At 41.4% G+C, this 20,426-nt stretch overlaps 1 protein-coding gene and 1 long non-coding RNA gene across 2 annotated transcripts in view; one reads left to right on the top strand and one right to left on the bottom strand.

Moving 5' to 3' along the window:
* Positions 1-19,033, bottom strand: part of LOC146799540 (carbohydrate sulfotransferase 9-like) — a 114,693-nt gene extending 95,660 nt beyond the window's left edge. The window contains exon 1 of the mRNA XM_085627111.1: positions 18,723-19,033. The gene's annotated coding sequence lies outside the window, so the exon portion shown is untranslated. The remainder of the gene's footprint in view (positions 1-18,722) is intronic.
* Positions 17,295-20,426, top strand: part of LOC146799539 (uncharacterized) — a 146,517-nt gene continuing 143,385 nt past the window's right edge. The window contains exons 1-2 of the long non-coding RNA XR_014968939.1: positions 17,295-17,363; positions 19,697-19,745. This is a non-coding gene — a long non-coding RNA (uncharacterized LOC146799539). The remainder of the gene's footprint in view (positions 17,364-19,696; positions 19,746-20,426) is intronic.

Here is a 20,426-nt window from a genome sequence, read left to right as displayed (position 1 = left end):
AAGCTGACGCACCTCCGGGCCAACCTCCTGGACAGGGAATAGGACCTCCTGCTGGGCATCAAGGTTTGAGGGTTTGGTGAGTAATAATTTTTTTTGTGTTATATAATACTAATATTTTTCTTTCAAATAGCATGCTGCTCACACTCAGAGGTAAGTTAAGTTTACATTACGAATAATGTATGATCTAGCTTGAGCTAGCCAGATGCTCAGTGCTACCTAATCGTACTCAGCACCATTCGCTTGGGCTGATTAGTTATTTAAGTTATTTAAGTCATTCAGACTCCTCTGTCCTGTCACTAAGTTAGTGGTAATAATATCAGTGAGTTAGCGTTCTCTATGCCTTTCTTTATGCCTTTCTTTATCTAGCTCACACAGTCCCAATCTCCCAGTGATGCGTAGTATGCATCTATGCATTGAAAAGGGAGACTGAGTTTGCCCATCAAAGGGGATTGAGATGAAAACATCATTCTTTGTGATTCATTAGCAGTTCTAAATGTAGCTTAGGTATAGGAAATTAGGAATAGGGCTTAGTTTTAGGAAATTAGGAGTACCTCAATACCCTTACCATAGGCTATCTGATTTAGAAAAGTGCAATGCCACTATGTTTGCCTGTCAAAATGTTTTCTGGGAGATTAACTGTACCACTAATCTATTTTTTAATCTTCTTTATTTCTTACATCAGCAACCAAGGGCAAGACGGCATCTAAGGCAGATGAAGGGGCTGCCACCACCTGTGCCGCAGCAATTGGAACTACCAACACCCCTACCAGCGCCGGGGCCGATGGTTCTGCTGGCCCCAGTGAGTCCTATCATTATTTCCCTACCTTTTGTCTCTCCCTGCTATTAGAATGATTTTTCCTTGTTTACTCAATTCGTTCTGTCTCCTTTTTTTCAACTCCTCTATCTAATGTTTGTTAAATTCTTGCCATCCCTGCGTTATCCTTTTTTCCTATATTTCATGTTTCAGTATCTATCTTGCTCCTGTCTGTACTAGCCTGTAGCTTCTAGCTTCCTTCTGTTTTGTTAGTAAGCTTTTCCTCTCCCCTTATATATTTTGTGGTACAGTATGACTAAGAGAACAAATTTTTGGTACTTTACTGTGAAGATTGCAGGCCCAAGTAAGCTATTATTCACCACGCATGTTTGATGAGAAGGCTTTCTTTTTCTTGCTCATTCTAAAACAATTAAAATGAGAGAGTAACCATGGTCATGGTGGACCCCATCAATGTTGTGCTATCATTCATTTATACAGTATACTGGCAGTATCCATGACAGTGCAGCATGGCAGGAAAGTATGAGGTCCCAGTGAATTTGCCAACCAATACCATATGTCTTTCATTGACCATTATTCCACCCCTTCATTGCGCTTCAAAGACTCAGAGTCATCATAGCTCTGCCCCTCCATTACAAAAAGTCTTTGGTTGACTTGACTACCTGGCTTTTTTATCAATGTCAACCAAAAAAACGCTCAAAGTGAGTGTTTTGATAGTTAGATCTAATAACAGAACTGTAGTGAGATATTGCAGTTGTATTTTGTTAAAATAATAAGGGGAGTTATATCTGGCATCTGAAATTTGTATTTTCTTTTCTAGCCGAACAGACCATCTGTGCCGAGGCCAGAGGCAGCGTCAGTGCTTCAGTCGTGTCAGAGGAGGCAGTTGGAGGGGGAGCCCCAGTGGTGGTACAGACGGTTGGTGGTAAGTCGCATTGCTTGCTTATTGACAAATTAAGTATACTCACTGTATTTGTTAAGTGAGGCAGATAGCCCACCTATCATCATTCATCACTCCCCTGCCCAAGGCATTTCACCACCCATGACCTAACTGCAGCATGATTCAATTCAGCACTGCAGGACCAGGTGGTTAGTTCATTTTCAGAGAAGCATCACCATCCAACTTACAGACTCAGCCTGGGTTACCACTTTTACAAGGACACCATAAGTGTGGTAAATGCAAATCTTGTGAGCTGACAGTAGAACAAAAGGAGTTTACGCAGAGAGAGAGATGTTTTCAACTCAGACATCATACCAATTGCAACTCCAAGGATGTTGTTTATATCATCAGCTGTCCTTGCAATATGGTATACGTAGGCCAGACCGGACAGAAAATCAAGGCCCAAATACTTCAACACTGCTCTCGCATTCGATGCAAAGTTCAAGGGGCTCTTTTAGTAGAGTATCTTGAAGCTAAGAATCACCCATACGACAGTCTTAGTTGATGGGTGTTAGAAAATATTGTGCCTAACCCAAGAGGTGAATACACCTCCTGGATTCAGCACAGGGAGGTCTTAACGAACTGGAGGAGATCTCAAGACAAATTTCATTTCTAAACACAGGCTGTGATTAGGATTGATATTTCATAAAAATCAGTTGTAACTCTGAAATACGCCAAAATGATGGGATCATTGTTTAACGTGGTATTGTATAAAGCTAGAGCTCTTTGCATTTGTGGTGAGGTGTGGCTCACTGGTTAGAGGCGGCAGATCCGCAAGCAGAGAATCGGCCAGGGACCAGGGTTCAATTCCCGACGCGGCAGGGTTGTGGACCAGGGTCAAAACGGACTCGATAATTCTCGCCTCGGTACCTACTCTAACCAGGAACACACTCAGCAACTCTGGGCATTAGCTTGCCTCATCTCCACAACGGCCCCCCACATTCGCCGGGGATGCCTGGTTTCACCTTGGAGATACCCAGGAGGGACCATCTCACAGGGATAGCCAGGACGGGTTCCCCAGCGGTCTACAGCGCCACGACGCCTCAAGGCAGCAGTGCGCTTTACAAGACACATACATTTACATATGTATATAGTTGGCTTACAGTTGATATAGTTTTGGACAATTATAAACTGTGTTTTTTATGGTGCCTCACCGAGACCGATGACCTTCACACAGTCTATTGCCACCTATAGTTGTTGAAATATGGGTTTGACTGTACAGTATTTAATTTCATGTGAGCTTGTTAAATTATCACAAATTTATCTAAAAGATTGTATTTTTGCAAATGTGATATTAATATTGCAACACACGCATTGATCGATGTTCATTCCTAATGTGTTTTGCAAAATTAAACCATTTTGATCAGTGTCACAAAACTTTATTAGAACCCTACAAGCAGCACCATCGGGGCCACAGGTTTTATTTTACTTTGGCACTATTTTCTTCAAGGAAAATTAGACAATCATGGTGCCACAGAGCTTTTCCCCTTTCTACACGATGAGCCAGTTTGCCCATTTTTCCAACTACTGGGTGAGGTTTCACTTTGTAGCACTGCAGGCACATGCGGAATAATATCCAACTAGTGAGCACGGGATCGCGCTCTCCTGATTTGCCACGGTGTCGTCTCCTGACGCGCTGCCTCTGCGCGCGCTGGTTACCATGGTGACGCTTCTGCTCCGCATTTCAAACGTGCTTGACGTGCATGCCGACGCCGTCTGCACCGTAACCTTTAACTTTACCTCAGTATGAACGCACCCTCTTTGGAGAAAGGATGCTTCTACTGTTGACTCTGAACGGTGATGCCGGAGATAAGATTTAAATAGAGCCCGTGCTAGGATTACATTTTTGAGCCAACGCGGGTGCAATGACGCCCCAATGTTTAATTTTATTTTGTATTTCCTGCAGCGGTAAAGGCAGCAATTCTGCGCCTGATTCAGTTGGGCACACGGGAGAGATCGGTGCCGATTGGACACTATTCTACTCTGTCCAAAATCCAATCAGGGATTTCATCTCCGAGCATAGCAGCCGGAGGTAAGTGCTGCCAACGTTTTTTGTTTTGAATCGCTCACCTCATGAGGGATTCTTCATTAATGTCATGCTTTCATGTCTGGCCACCAATAGGCATATTTTGATAATGGAGGCGATGTCCTCGTTTGTTGACACAATGTCACTTTATGTATTCGTTTGACTACACAACACCTGCCGCTGTCGGTGAGTCCTTGTACCGCCTTTAATCTTCTAATGAGGTAACTAATAAAGTACCCAATTAATGACAGGGGTTCTCTTTTTACGGTTTGCAGAATTCGCAGGGAGCACACTGTGCCCCTCCCCTTCACATTTTTCTTAAAGAAGACCAGTCAAGCGAGGCTGCTCAGTTTGAGGAACATGGTGAGCTTTAACCAGTCTTGCGTCTCATTTTTGAAAATGATTAATTTAACACACCCAATTCTCCCACATCATTCCCTAAAAAAGACTTTATTCTTTTTATGCAGGCATCACACAATCTGGTCCTTAGTCCTGATGAAGACCCTGTAGTGATGGTTACCATTTTTACACTTCTTTAAGGGGTCGAAACGTCAACATGTATAAAAATCAAACGTCATAGTCCAACTAAACTTGAAAGTTATTGACTAAGTTCTTATGTTTAAGCTAGGACGGTCTCGCAAGATGATGACGTTGATGTAATCAATTGTGTTATATGTAAACCATTTTTTGTTGATTCAAGTATATTGTGGTTCACGTATATAATTGTTTGTGTCCACGTATTGCAATTTTATTGTGTTTTTATGTGCAATAACCTATGAATAGTCTCTTCTGTGTTTATATGTCATGCCTTGCAAAATTTAATACATACGAATTATTCACATTTCATCGTTTGGGAGTGGTTTGTTTTAGGTGATGAGTCTGGAGAATTAATTTGGTTTCTATTTCATTAAATGCAAATCCCCCACCGGTGGGTATTAAATAAGAAAGGTTTTTTGAAAACAAAGCAGCAGAACCTAAAAGCAAACAAGCAAGACAAACATTTAGTGAAACGTGGCATTTATGCAGGTTGAATTATCCATAGTACAATCAATATCATTTAGTGTGGTTACTTATAATCCTAAATAACAACAATACTGTATCCATTCAAAAGTCAAACCATACGACCATAACATACTATTTCATTTTCAATCAGGATAACAACATACAGATGTAACTGTTTGCTTTATGAGCATCTAAGTGCAGACACCTGTGGCAGTCAAGGAGGTGCAGGGGAAATTGGCATAATCCTTAAAAATGAATGCTGATTTGTGCCTATGGCATGCAGGGGGTTCCATGGGAAAATAGAATATTCTTTAAAACATTAATGCTGGTGTGCGGCTAATACTTATGGCAGGCAAGGAGTGAATGGAGGGGAAATGTGAAAACAATAATACAATTTTTTTTTCTTTTTAAATAAACAAAGAAACTGAAAAACAAATTTAAAAAATTAATTGCATTAATAATATTAAACACTGTTCATATATACTCATAATAATTACTACAATGATCCTCAAGCATAATATTAAACTACTATCAGGGACAAGTCAAAAGAAATTAACAAAAACAAAAATGTATAGCCCTCTCCTATCAATCTCACAAGAAAATTGCTTTGAAAAATGGAGAAAAAAATGATTCACACATGGCTGCTGGGCAAATACTTAACCAACAACAACAAGGAGGCATGGACAACAAACACCACATACAAGCCAATGGCAAAAGCACACTGGCTGCCTACACAAAATAGCCACTGGTCACATGGTCAAACACCAACAACAAGCAGGGTGGAATGGTAACCACAACAAAGAACAAATGCAAGCCTATGGCAAAAGCACACTGGCTGGCTACCTAAAATGGCCACCGGCCACAAGGTCAAACACCATCAACAAGTGAGGAAGCATGGACAACAAAGAACACATGCAAGCCTACAGCAAGGGGCACACTGGCTGGCTTCACAAAATGGTCATTGGCCTAAGGCTCAAGCAAAAACAGCAAGCAAGAAGGCATGCCCACCACAACAAAGAACAAATTCAGGCCTATGGCAAAAGCACAGTTGCTGGCTACACAAAATGGCTACAGGCCACATGGTCAAGCAACAACAACAAGCAAGGAGGCATGGATAACAAAAAAGGCATGCAGGCCTATGGCAAAGGCACACTGGCTGGCTACACAAACCGGCCACAGGAAACATGGTCAAAAAACAGCAACAGGCACGGAGGCATGGACTCAACAAAGAACCCATGCAGGCCTATGGCAAAAGTGCACTGGCTGGCTACACAAAATGGTCACCAGCCACATGGTCAGACAACAAGCAAGGAGGTATGGACATCAAAGATCCGATGTAGGCCTCTGTACACACTCTCTATGCAACGGCCCCTGGGTACAAGGCATGAAGAACAAAGACAAATGGTGGCCTATGGCAAACAAACAGACACACTGTCCAGACTGGTAACACTTAAGAAAACACTAAACACTACCATTAATTCAGCAATTGCAAAAATGAAAATTAAGTGGGCTATACAAATTTTACAACAACTCACCTCCTCCAAAGGCATCAACTATTACCCCACCAAAATATACTTTTTGCAGAAAAAAAAGTGAAATACCAAAAGACCCATATTTTTATTTAATCCAATGACACCCCTGCACAAAATGATGTTTCAAAACAGCATATACCAAAGAAACAGTTACTTCATGTTCTCATGACCAGTACTGGGCCTACTGGCTAGTTGACCCATGGTCAGACTAGGCTACACAGTAAAATAGATCAATAGTGCAAATTTAACAAACATGGAGAAAATTTACTGAACTGTGCAACATTTTTCCCTTACAAAAAATAAAAAAATTAATGCAATAAAATAACTAGGTCCCTACTGATACTCCAGCGCACCCACCACAATCAAATTTAATAATCAAATAAAAGTACAAATAAATATTGGTGCATGCCCTCCATCAGACAAACAACATCCTTATACAAACGTTTTTCAACTTACTTGTGATGTCACAAAAACCAAAGGCCATAAACCCGAAGGTATATATGCAGCAGACAAAGAGAGTGACCTTTCCACCTCAAAATCCAAATTAAAAGAGGTCAGGGGAAGGAGACAGCACTGGGAGGAGCCTACTGGACAGGAAGAAGAAGTTGGAGTCTCTGGGGCACTTCCTTCTTGTTGAAAAAAGTTAAATAAAATGCTTCTTGCACTAAGAAACTACTTAAACGGTCTGTTGGAGTAGAATATTAACTTGAGAGCACCTTTTTGAGTAGGTTTAGCTGCTACTCAAGTAGAGAATCTGCATGAAATGCAACTGCGGCTGTTCATGCTTGCCAGCATCACGAAAATGGCACCAGAAGGCTCTGTGGCGAACTGGAGCTACCCTAGCAGGAAGCAAATCTTGCATGTGCTCACTAGAGCCCGGCATATCTCGTCGCGCTCGCCAGTGCGCGCCAAAGCACTAACGGAAAAATAATTCCGCCACACATAGGATGGCAGATTTTCGTGTGGAAATTTATTTTACACACGTAGCATGGAGTTCCTGAATTCCACCAATTTTGTGAGCAGAATTATATTTCCGCCCAGGCCTAGTTGATGTATGATCAAGTAATACATTTTTTTTAAACTGAGCTCTGGCAGAAGGAGATTGATTGGTTAAAGATGAGTCAAACCAAGCAAGAAGCTAAAGAGTCAGTGCACGCCTGCTATGGAAGCCTCATACAGGTGTTCCAACAGTACAGTGGTGTCGAGAACCTCGAGAGAGGAATTCTGAGTAATTTTGTGTACTAGTTTGTTCTTGGCAAACCTTTAGATCAAATACTTTACCATGTGAAATATTGCAGTGATGAATTGAAAATGAAGCAGAAAAGGATTAAGGAGCACACATTGACACAGACCAAGCTGGCACAGAAGGGATTTTAAAATGGCCAATATAAATGCAGGCAACAATTATAGTTTTGGTGGCAGAATGCAGGGAGTCTGGTTTCAAGGTGGAGGGCAAATGATGCACAATGGGAATGAAGTTCCGCAAGGTAGAGGTCATGATGTGCCGATTGATCTGAATACTGGCATAAATTCAGCGACTCTTCAAGAGGTCTAATCCATGTCATAATTGTAACAAATTAGGCCAAAGGAAAAGTGAATATTGGCTTAATCCCAACAGAGTATCAGGTGATGGTCAAATGCAAAACATGAATACGATGTCAGTGCAAAATGTGCAGATGAAGAGACTTCAGAATCCCAGTGCTTCCCAGCTCCAATGATGCAGATGACCCAGGCCCCGATGTTGCCGCAAGGTATAGCAAACTTGAAGTTCAATTTTAACCCAGCATCTAGTGTTAACCCAAATTTATTTTAGAATCATGGCAGCTTCCAGTAGTCTGGGTGGGCGCTCTAGGCGCTTTGAAGTGTCTCAACGAAGTCAAAAGAAAATCAATAGCTCTTTTGTCATTTTGCTTATGTTAGCAATTTTAATAAAGTTCTTCAGAAAACTGTTGCTCCTTCACATAATCAATCTCATGTTGAGCAAACAACTTTGAAGTAACGTATATAACTTCCAGTAACATTAACTCCCCGATGCATTTCGGGTCTAGCTCATCGTCAGGGGGAATTTCCTACAAATATAAAAAGAAATTGCTGTACCCAGGAGCACAAACAATGCAACACATAGTGACAAAGTCACTTTAATGCAACAATAAGTACCAAGAAAAACCATGGTGATGGTGACTGTAAACAAGCTCCTAATTAGGAAAGTTTCCACAATAATAAAAAATTACTCGCTTTTGCCCAATTATAACAACGGATCACGTCCTGAAAAACGTGTGACTAGATTAACAAAAAATATAGTGCTGTGTTACAAGCGTGAAAAAAGTATGAAAAAGAATGAAATTAATAAGGATACTGTACGGTATTCTAATGCTCGCGGATTCTCGAAACATGCAATTGGGTACTAATTAGCTGATCGTAAATAAACCAATAAGAGTAAGCACGAGCATTTCAATAAACTGTTGGAATGCGTAGTCGATAAGGCAAACAAAAAATAAGGCTTCCCCAAAAATTAAAGAGAGCATGATGTTAGTAGTGAACAGAAAACGTGTAGATCAGAGTGCTTAGAGAGACGTACCGGTTACCGTGAATTATTCGGCATGCATTCGAAGAATGGTTTCTCGCGTACCGAGACCCGAAAGTTAAATACTTTAAACTGGAAGTCAACCCGGTCCGTGCCTGATCGCATAAATATCGAAAAAATTATAAACAAATGATGTGATTTAAGGTGCTCAGTGCTATTAAGTGTAAACTTGAGTGAAAAACCGTAGAACCTAAAAAAACAGGACATTTCAGATTTTAAAATAAGAACAGCAGTGCTCAAGAAAGACGTGCATGCGTGTTTCCGCTTACACAGGTGTTACTATGGGAACGCGCGTACACAAGCTTAGTATTCACAAAGCATGAACAATAATAAAGCAAAATTGTTTAAAGTACATGATCACTCTGAAAAAACTACCATCCACTGGTAAGCGTGAGCTAAATCCTTCTGTGGCTAAAATGTCATAATGAAACAAAAACAGACAAAGTGGAAACATGAAGCTCAAAGTAACAGTGTATGACAATTTACCATGTTTCAAGTAACAACTAAATTCAAGACGTTCGTTTAACCCTTTAGGGTACACGGAATCAAGTTGATTAATCCAGAACAGTTCTCGTTGAAGTAAGAAATGACGATTGTCTCTTCCATCCTTTTCAATGATAAGTTCAAGTACCATGTATCTCAATTGATTAATATTGTGTCTAGCTTCCAAAAAATGTGCTGCTACTGTAGATTTGGTATTTTTAGTGCGGATATTACTTTTATGTTCATTGAGACGAACCTTGATTTTGTGTTCAGTTTTACCCACGTACGGTAAACCACATGGGCATTTCAACAAATATACAAAAAATCTTGAATCGCAAGTAGCATTTACACACAATTTGATTGGTGATCCTTTTGAAGGGTGTGTGATGCTAGCTCCCCTTATGATGTTATTGGAGTTACCACAATGGTAACAAGGAATAGTCCCTTTGAAAATCGATGCTTGTTCTGGTTGACTTTTATTGAGTAGTTGAAGAAGATTATTAGTTCGCTGGTAAGCAAAAATAGGTGATGATTGAAAAATTCCTTTAAAATCCGTCTCTGACTGTAACAATGGCCAATATTTTTTGATAATTGACTTGATCTTCACACTGCTTGAAGAATACTTAGATCCAAAAACTATTTTAGTTTCCTTCAGATCAGGTTTGGCTTTGAGTTGAAGAAGATCAATCCTGCTTTTCACTTGTGCACAATTTATGGCATCCTGTAGAATAGACTCAGGATAAGAACGTTGTCTAAATTTGTTGATCAATAGTGCACTATTTTCAAAATCAAGGTTCGTCTCAATGAACATAAAAGTGGGGGCATTTGGCAGAATCGGCGAAACTTACCTGACGCTCTCTTCACCTCCTGGCATTTTCTTCTCTGGACTGCTGATGCTGTGGTCTCCTCCGCCGCCATTTCCACGCTGGCCGCTGTGAGGGGGGACTACAGCCCCCAGAGTCCTTGGAGGCACTTCCTACTTCCGCCCACCAGCGCGCCCGGAGGCGCTTAAAATCGAGAGGCTCCCTCGGTGGAGCGGGGGCATTTGGCAGAATCGGCGAAACTTACCTGATGCTCTCTTCACCTCCTGGCATTTTCTTCTCTGGGCTGCTGATGCTGTGGTCTCCTCCGCCGCCATTTCCACGCTGGCCGCTGTGAGGGGGGCTACAGCCCCCAGAGTCCTTGGAGGCACTTCCTACTTCCGCCCACCAGCGCGCCCGGAGGCGCTTAAAATCGAGAGGCTCCCTCGGTGGAGCGGGGGCATTTGGCAGAATCGGCGAAACTTACCTGACGCTCTCTTCACCTCCCGGCATTTTCTTCTCTGGGCTGCTGATGCTGTGGTCTCCTCCGCCGCCATTTCCACGCTGGCCACTGTGAGGGGGGACTACAGCCCCCAGAGTCCTTGGAGGCACTTCCTACTTCCGCCCACCAGCGCGCCCGGAGGCGCTTAAAATCGAGAGGCTCCCTCGGTGGAGCGGGGGCATTTGGCAGAATCGGCAAAACTTACCTGACGCTCTCTTCACCTCCTGGCATTTTCTTCTCTGGGCTGCTGATGCTGTGGTCTCCTCCGCCGCCATTTCCACGCTGGCCGCTGTGAGGGGGGACTACAGCCCCCAGAGTCCTTGGAGGCACTTCCTACTTCCGCCCACCAGCGCGCCCGGAGGCGCTTAAAATCGAGAGGCTCCCTCCGCGTCGCGGGATCGCGCGTGGGTCGGCGCCGGGAGAAGCCCGGGACAAGGGCGGGACCGTCTGTGGCCGTCCGGGGCCGCAGGAGGCCGGGCAGGGCCACTCCCCCTGGTTCCTGCATGTAAGACTTACCGTAAGATCTGTAACGTACTGTCTGGTAAACTCCATTTTTAACCTGTAACTTCCCTTGTGTATAGTACTCGTATATCTGTGCCCTTTATTTGTTGTGCCCAAAATTAAAGCATGTCTGTAACACCGCCTATACAACCATCAAAAGGCAAGACAACACTAGTGGGAGGTTTACGGAAAGGGACACTAGATCATTTTTTGGCTAAAGCTGTCTCTAAGTTAGACAACGAAATAGCGGATACGGAACGCCGTTTGTCTCATGGTTTACCCCCAAATAAACGCTCCTCTCTGGGCACTATTCAAACGATTCCTTCTCCTACACCTTCACCACATAATATGGTCAATATCTCCGCTGCAATTAATGACCCGGGTATTCCTCTACTTCTTCAAGATCTGCCGCCGACAGCAGACTCCTCAAGGGATTTAATCGTTATTAACACCAACGTGAACCCCTCCCCACACTCTACTTTGGAAGGGGTTCTACCAAATATGCCTTTAAAAGCAAAATCAAGGTCTAACAGAAAAATGAATCCCCCTAAAAATCCCAGAATTGTGGCAACTCTGAAAAGAAAGAGGGGCGGTGATGGAGGGAAAGGTAGCCGCTCAAAAGCACCGAGATTACTCCACAGTCCCTTACAATGTAAAGACACCACATTACCTATTGTGCCTGATCCTAATGATGGACTAATCCAGAGACTCGAACATCTTGTGAAATCACTTTTACTACCGTTCTCTGAGAGAATAAAAAGGCTAAATGAACAACTAGACACCTTAGCAGCCATATCTTCCTCGAACAGCTCTTTATTGAAAGATTTGGTTATTTTTCAAACAACCGATGGCCAGAGGAAACCATTAGATATGACTCTTATAAGAGATGCCTCATTGCCTATCAAAGCAAATATACAGCCCCCGGCTATTTCAGCTAATTCTGAAAATGTGCTGACCTCTTCAGGAGACGGGAAAAAATTAGTCGCGCAAAACACATTAGGAGGGCAAAATATTAGTATCACCAGGGCGCCAATTTTACACAAGTCTACCCAAAGAATGGATGAGCATATTGATTTACCACCTGAGTCTGCCCCCTACGTTACTATACTCACGGGTGTACCAAAATTAAGTCCAGGAAAGAAAGAGGGGTTTGTAGAACTTAAAAATAAAGTAATACACTGGTTAAGTAAGAACAGACCTCTACCCCCAAACCTTAACGGCGAGATCTTATTTGTGCGAAGGCTGACCTGGCTTGGGTGTAGGCCTAAAGACATAGAGGGTGATATTGTAACTATAAATTTTAAAGATCAGAAAGTAGTTACTCACATAGCGGATTGGTTCTCAGAAAGAGGAGTGGACGGAATATCAACTCGTGTTCTGAGTTACTTCTACCCCCAATCCCTTCTCACCCCCCATGGTATCATTTCCACCTGTAAGCCATTCAGTAATACTAGAACAGTCCCAGCGTCCCAACACCCAAGAACTATTAGATCTGTCCCATTGTTTCAACAATCTAGAAACCCTAGTCGCTGGACTGCTTCTTCCTCCTTTTCACCCTTTCCAGATAGGCCTCACCTTTACCAACAGCAGCACAATCACATTTTTCCTCAGTACCCAACTTGGACTGTTCCAGTCACAAATCGTTTTGAGGCACTGACAGACTTAGAAGACCCTGATTGACAGATGGAACCTAGCTTGGAAGCTCACCTATGTGGAGCCCCCACTATGCCACTCAACGCCCATGTTACTATTTCTTATCCTGGAACGGATATTGCTAATATTTGTAATATGGGAACTCTAAATTGTGAGGCACCTATTGATCAGCCACAAACTATTAGCGAAAATTATACGCTGGGACCACCTCTAATTCTGATTGCCCAATTTATCCTAGCTTCCCTCTTCCCCAAACTATTACAACTAGAGCTAAAAATAAAAATGATCCTGTAATAAGGGAAACATGGGATGCTCAAACCATCATCTCATGGAACGTTGCAGGCCTGTCAAATAAAATATCGCACCAACCCTGGCTAGATATAGTTACCTGTTATAGTATTATCTGTCTCCAGGAAACATGGGCCGTAGATGAACTCCATATTCCAGGATATCAGACCTTCCATGCCCCTGCACAAATAAGCTTACAGGGGAGAAATAAAGGAGGTCTGACTACATATGTCTCGATAACGCAGGGCATAAAGGTACTGAGATATATATTTACTGAGTACTATCAGATTTTAAATATTAGTTGGGGGCAGGTAAAATTCCTGACCCTCATAAATTTTTATAATAATATTCCCTTTAACAATCTAGAAAGCCAGATCGATAATCTTATGCTGAGTGCTAATACTATTAAGACCCAGGAAAAAGATGAGTTGGTGCTGATCTGGTTGGGCGATTTCAATTGCACTATTTGACCACATGCTTCCAATGGCATTTGCGGCCTTGGTAAACATAAGGATGACAACCCAACTCATTTCGTTCACTCAAAACTGGGCGATACTCTCAACTATATGCTTTTTCATTTTAACTTGTGTTTTATTAACGAACTCTGCACCCCAAATATTCCCTTTAAACCAACTTTTCATGGGCGGGGATGCAATTCGACTATAGATTTTACCCTTATATCTCCATCCAATGAAGGACTAGTTACCACCTGGGAAACCCTCAATGTTCTCTTCAGTGATCACTACCCAATTTCCTTTAATCTTAAAATTAGAAAGACACATGAGATCTCAGGAGACAAGTTTAAATACCATCCCAGCATAAATTTAGCTACAAAAAACGGCTATTCCATAAAATGGGACAGGATTAATCCCGCCGTTTTTTTACATACTCTAATGGGATCCTGCCAACCTGATATACTTGCCTGTCTGACAGAAACAGAGGAGTCATCAGTACTCTTGACTCCCTTCTTAAAAATTCAATTTGAACTTAAAAAATTACTAACTAGAGAGCACCAACCTAACTCTAAAATTGGTCACGGTTGGTTTGATAAAAACTGCACCAAAGCACTTCAAGCTCTCAAAAGGGCACTGCATGAAACTACCAAATCATCTGCTGAGATCAGTAAAGCCAGAAAACTGTACAATTTGGCAATAAAAACAAGGAAACAGACTTTAAAGAAAGAAGCTTGGTCGGCCTTAATTGAAGCCTCCAAATCTAAGGACAACTTAGCCTTCTGGAAAGTGGTCAATGCCCCTTATCTACAGAAAAATCAGACAGATATTATGGATATGGCCATTAATGGTGAAACTTGGGTAAATCACTTTAAAAACTTATACGATAAAGTAGAAAACCTTGACTATGGCAACCCCTTGATTGACGGGGTAATCATTCAACCACCTATAATTCTACTGAATACATTCCCGATAGGCATTTCTTTTAATTGTATGGAGATTACAAAAGCAATCAAAGATAGTCCTTCAGGCAAAGCCCCTGGCCCCGATGGAGTCCCGATCGATGTCTACAAAGCAGAAACTGACCTTTGGGCTCCCCTGTTAACAAATGTTTTAAATAATTTTAATCGACATGGCTTCTTACCATCTTGGTCCGAAGCCATAGTCGTCCCAATTCTTTAAAAAAGGAGACAGGAATGACCCCACCTGCTACCGGCCAATTTCACTCTTAGATGCCCTAATGAAGGTAGCAGCACGGGCAATTTTAAATAGAATACAACTTTGGGCAGAGGAAAAAATGTTTTATCCCATTTGCAGTATGGTTTTAGTTCAGGCAAAGGGACTATAGAACAGAGTTTAAATCTGGCCTTAGTCTTATCAAAATACACGCAGGCAAAAAAGGGAACTCTTTTTGTTACATTTGTGGACCTGAGTTCCGCATTTGACTGTGTGAACCATGAGATACTATGGTCCATACTATCTGAAATGGGTTTAGACTTTAACATCCTTCAATTTATAAAAACACTGTATAGTGACGCAGGCGCTAGGGTACGTTATGGAAATAAAGGCGAGTGTTCTGACAAATTTCCTATCAAGAGAGGGATACGTCAGGGGTGCATTTTAGCCCCCCTCCTCTTTACCCTATACATAAACTCCATTGGCCAATATTTAATGGAATCACAGCATGATTACCCAAAGATTCTGGGAGCTCCGACCCCAATACTCCTTTATGCTGATGATGCTGCCATTATGTCTCGGAATAAGATAGGTCTCCAGAGGGCTGTCTTGAAGTTTGCAACTTATATGAAAGAACGAGGGTTAAAAATTAATATTTCAAAAACATACACGATGGCCTGTGGTCCTGGAACAAAGAAAGTGCCTTGCTCAATCTTCTTAGACAGCAAGAGGATTGAGACCACAGACCATTTCTCCTACCTTGGAATACACTTTGATAGGAGGGGAAACTGGCATACAGCTGTAAATGCCAGAAACTTGGCCTTCACCCGAGCAATTGGCGCCCTCAAACAGTTTTCAGCTAAATTAGGTGGCAGACCAGTGAAAGAGCTGATTGTACTTTATAAGGCTAAATGTATTTCTACTGCCACCTATGGAGCTGGTCTTTGGGGCATTGAAAATTCACAACTACTTCAAAAAACTGAAAACCAGTTTTTGTGTTATCTACTAGGAGTTTCTAAATCAACATCGACTTACTTTATACATATCGAACTGGGTATGCTGTATATTTCAGACATTATTAAAATTGCGCCTATACTGTTGTGGCATAAGATTTGTGTTACTCCTGAGACTCAACTAAACAGAGACTTGATCACAGATTGTCTCAAACTCGATGGATTAACTAACATCAAATGGCTCACCTACGTAAGAAACATGATGACTGATCTCGGCCACCCTGAGTTTTTTACGAGGCCTTCTAGCATGGAAATGGTTTCCAGGAAGACCCTAAGAGAGTTGGCCTTAAACCACTTAATAACTAACAGATGGAACCTGGAAAAAACAAAAAATACAGTTAGTAACTTCCAAAAAATAACCATGCATGAAGGGCTCCAAAACTATTTGTTAACTCAGCCTACTTGTTATGCCCGAATGCTTCTGACTCGTCTCAGATTTGGAAACTTTTTTCGTATGATTGCTTTCCCTGTCTGCAATTCTTGGTCAAATAAACTCCCACTATGCCCTTGTGACGACACCTCTGCTCAATCTAACATTCATTGTGTTCTTTTTTGTAAATTTTATCAGTTGCCCAGGGGGGCTTTTTTGAAACCACTTTTAAAGTCCTGGGGAATTCGCACTTGTAGACCGGCCATGTTTAGGCTATTACAACTGGAAAATGAATGTACTATCACTGCAGTGATGAGTTTTTTAAAGCTGGCTGTTAAGTTTCGGAACTCTATGTAATTATTTTAATATGCACCTTATGCAATTGACAAATTTTTCATTAACAGGGGATTGTTCTGATTGACTTTGATTGTATAAAAACAAAACCCTTTTAGCAATTTTACTTGTATATATATGCATGTACTTTTTTAATGTATACCTTTTATTGTATGCTTTTATGATTTCATTTTGAAAATCGAATTAAGCTTTCTTGATTGATTGATTGAACATAAAAGTAATATCCACACTAAAAATACCAAATCTGCAGTAGCAGCACATTTTTTTGAAGCTAGACACAATATTAATCAATTGAGATACATGGTACTTGAACTTATCATAATTTCTTACTTCAACGAGAACTGTTCCGGATTAATCAACTTTATTCCGTGTACCCTAAAGGGTTAAACCAACGTCTTGAATTTAGTTGTTACTTGTAACATGGTAAATTTTCACACACTGTTATTTTGAGTTTCATATTTCCACTTTGTCCGTTTTTGTTTCATTATGACATTTTAGCCTCAGAAGGATTTAGCTCACGCTTACCAGTGGATGATCGTTTTTTCAGAGTCATCATGTACTTTAAACAATTTGGCTTTATTATTGATCATGCTTTGTGAATACTAAGCTTGTGTACGCGCGTTCCCATATTAACACCTGTGTAAGCGGAAACACGCATGCACGTCTTTCTTGAGCACTGCTGTTCTTATTTTAAAATCTGAAATGTCCTGTTTTTTTAGGTTCTACGGTTTTTCACTCACGTTTTCACTTAATAGCACTGAGCACCTTAAATCACAATGTTTGTTTATAATTTTTTCGATAATTAAGAGATCAAGCACGGACCGGGTTGAATTCCGGTTTAAAGTATTTAACTTCCGGGTCTCGGTACGCAAGAAACCATTCTTCGAATGCATGCCGAATAATTCACAGTAACAGGTACGTCTCTCTAAGCACTCTGATCTACACGTTTTCTGTTCACTACTAACATCATGATCTCTTTAATTTTTGGGGAAGCCTTATTTTTTGTTTGCCTTATCGACTACGTATTCCATCAGTTTATTGAAATGCTTGTGCTTACTCTTATTGGTTTATTTACGATCAGCTAAGAAGTACCCAATTGCATGTTTCGAGAATCTGCGAGCATTAGAATACCGTACAGTATCCTTATTAATTTCATTCTTTTTCATACTTTTTTCACGCTTCTAACACAGCACTATATTTTTTGTTAATCTAGTCACACGTTTTTTCAGGACGTGATCCGGTGTTATAATTGGGTAAAAGCGAGTAATTTTTTATTATTGTGGTAACTTTCCTAATTACAACTTCAGTCTGGTGGAAAAAATGCACAAATGCTCTTTTGTCGTGTGTTGCTGCTTGTGCATCAGGGAATGGAGCAAGCAGTCCATGCTCGGGTACTTATGTTTCAAAGGTGATTGTATTCGGGGAGGAAATGAGAAATAGGAATTTGCTCTAAACATTTTTGAAATAGAAAAGATGAATCCGAGTTTGATCCAAAATAAAATTGCTATTTTCCTATTACAAATGCAGCCTAACTAATGCCTAATTCGTTCATTTATTTTTTAACAAATATTACTCTTAGATCACGTATTTCATAGTTAAAAACCCACACCTCACTCTGACAAGGATTTGAAGGCAACATGATTGCTGCATATATCTCCATCTGTTTCACAAAAATGATCTACAGTTTGTGCATTTGTTTCACAATATTTTCCTTTATTCATCATGTTGAAAAAATGTTTATGCTATAAACCACAACAAACCTGCTTGATCTATTCCTTCTTGCTCAGCAGGGAAAAAGACATGGTAACAAGTCATGTTGTGAAAGAAGCTCTAAAAAAATAGTTAGTGAACATCTGGGGAATGCCACCACTGTGCATGCATGTGGTATAATTTCCTTTTGAACTAATCTTGGGATAGCTTTGACTGGCTTTCCATTTTTACACAAAGTTCTCACATTTATGAAACCTGATGTGGATTGGGCCACATAGCACATAAACCGCTCCTACAATAATATGTTTATGAAAATATTGCCATTCGAAGGTATTCAGTTTCAACATCGGTGCTGGTGCACAGGTATAAAACTACGAACTTCTCCTTCCTTATGAGTCATACTTAAAATTGTTTCGTGATGTGAAAGAAAATCCAATGTCTGCTAAGAGGTTCGTCACATCTAAAGATTGCAGATGTAACATTTTATCTGTACTGGACAATTCCACTTGTAAAAATGAGGTGACATCCTGTCTTGTTAAGAAAAAGTAATAATTTAACACTTACCTGTTGCACAAAGTGGGAGACTTGAAGGGGCTCCTGTTTTTTTTAATGGTCAGACAGATGCTTTCGCTCCTTTATTTCCTGAGATTAGCCTGGAAACTGTTAAAAGGAGGAGCCCACCTGCATGTTGTTCTGAGCGCCTGGAAACGCTGTCCTTTACCGAGGAGCTGCTATGACCTGTAGGATGCAGCAGTGAAGGGAGAGTGGGTCTTTGTTCTTTATTTCCAGTTGCTGGCAGAGGGTTTTATAGGGCTGCTTCACTCATATCCTGATATGGACAATTAAAGTTCATTTCTCTCCAAGGCACGAGTGTCTGCGCGTGCCCTCTGAACCGAAAAGTAGGAACCACCCGTGCAGGGCGTTAACGTGTACATGTGTAATCTCCTTTGGTGGTATCAGTGTGCAGAACATATGGGCGCCGTGAAGTGCGTGTTTGTTATGTTATTAGTGCTTTTGCAGAGTATATACGTCGCGTGGCTCTCTGGTACTATCGAGAGACCTGTCCAACACGAGCAGCTCTCAGAGTGCATTGACAAAGCCAAGAGGTTTGGCCTTTCTATACTGCATGACAACAGTCCGACAGAGCCTGCTGGCTGACACGGACGCACGGATCACACAGACTGGCACCCCTTCAGCCATCTTATGAGTGTCTGTGTGTCTGTTGGGCTTTGTAAAGATAGTAATTTCACAAAGCCACACAGACACACATACCAGGATAAGTGCCTCGTCAGGGTTCAGTGCAAACGCAGGCACCGGCTGATCCACGTTCAGGATCACATGGAGGTGTGTAATGGAGACACAGGGGGGTTCTGCAGCAGGGAGCACATTGCAATGTCCAATAGGCGCATAAGCTGGTGTGCAGTAGTTGTGAACAGGATGAGAGAGCGTTTAAAGATGTCTCATTACGCATCATTAAGTCACCGAGTCTTGCTTTTTCCTATGAATAGTAGTAATTGAATTATTCGTTACTATTATAGATGACGGACTACAAGTACCAGAACTGAAAGACACAATGATTGGGACCAGGTGAGCTCTGAACGAAGTGCATGCCCAGCCTGTCTTTCTAATTTATTTCATTGATTTGTTTGGAGGGGAACACACTGTTAATTGGTAAATACTATATTTAAAATGCATTTTTAGCACTAGCACCATTATACACAGGCAACAGGAAAGGAAACGTGTGCAGAGCTGTCAACCAACATTAGGGCACCCAAGCACGAGTGCCCACTTTTAAAGCTACAGGAGGCCTGGTGTTGTGTTTGTGTTTATTTTGTTTGTATCATACACCCTGGTAAATGTGATTGTTTGAAGGTGCAGTGTTATTGCTTAAAAACAATCAAAATGGCAATGAGTAACTGAGTAAGTTTAAAAAAACAGGATGCAAAAAGGATGTGATACCTAGGGTATATGTATCATGGTCGTACAATAAACTTGTGGTGACACAGGCAAATGTTTAAATGGGCCAGGCGTGCCATACATCAAACTGGAAAGGCTTCCTGATAAAGTGCAAAATAAATAAAACAAATTACAGGAGGGGGCAATCTGAGGGCAAATATGGGAGGGCGGCGTGGTGGGTGGTCAATGAGCCGAGAAGAATGAGGAACACGTGGAGGGGAATGAGTGACAGAAAGGATGAGTCTCGATCTAAACTGCCTCAGTGCACCATGTTATTTGTGACACCTTCAGCCAGTTCTAAATGTTTGGATG

This window comes from Triturus cristatus, chromosome 9 (genome assembly GCF_964204655.1).
Source record: "Triturus cristatus chromosome 9, aTriCri1.1, whole genome shotgun sequence".
Classification (NCBI taxonomy): domain Eukaryota; kingdom Metazoa; phylum Chordata; class Amphibia; order Caudata; family Salamandridae; genus Triturus; species Triturus cristatus.
The sequence above is the reverse complement of the archived record's forward strand: the minus strand, read 5'-3'. Positions and strand labels throughout refer to the sequence as shown.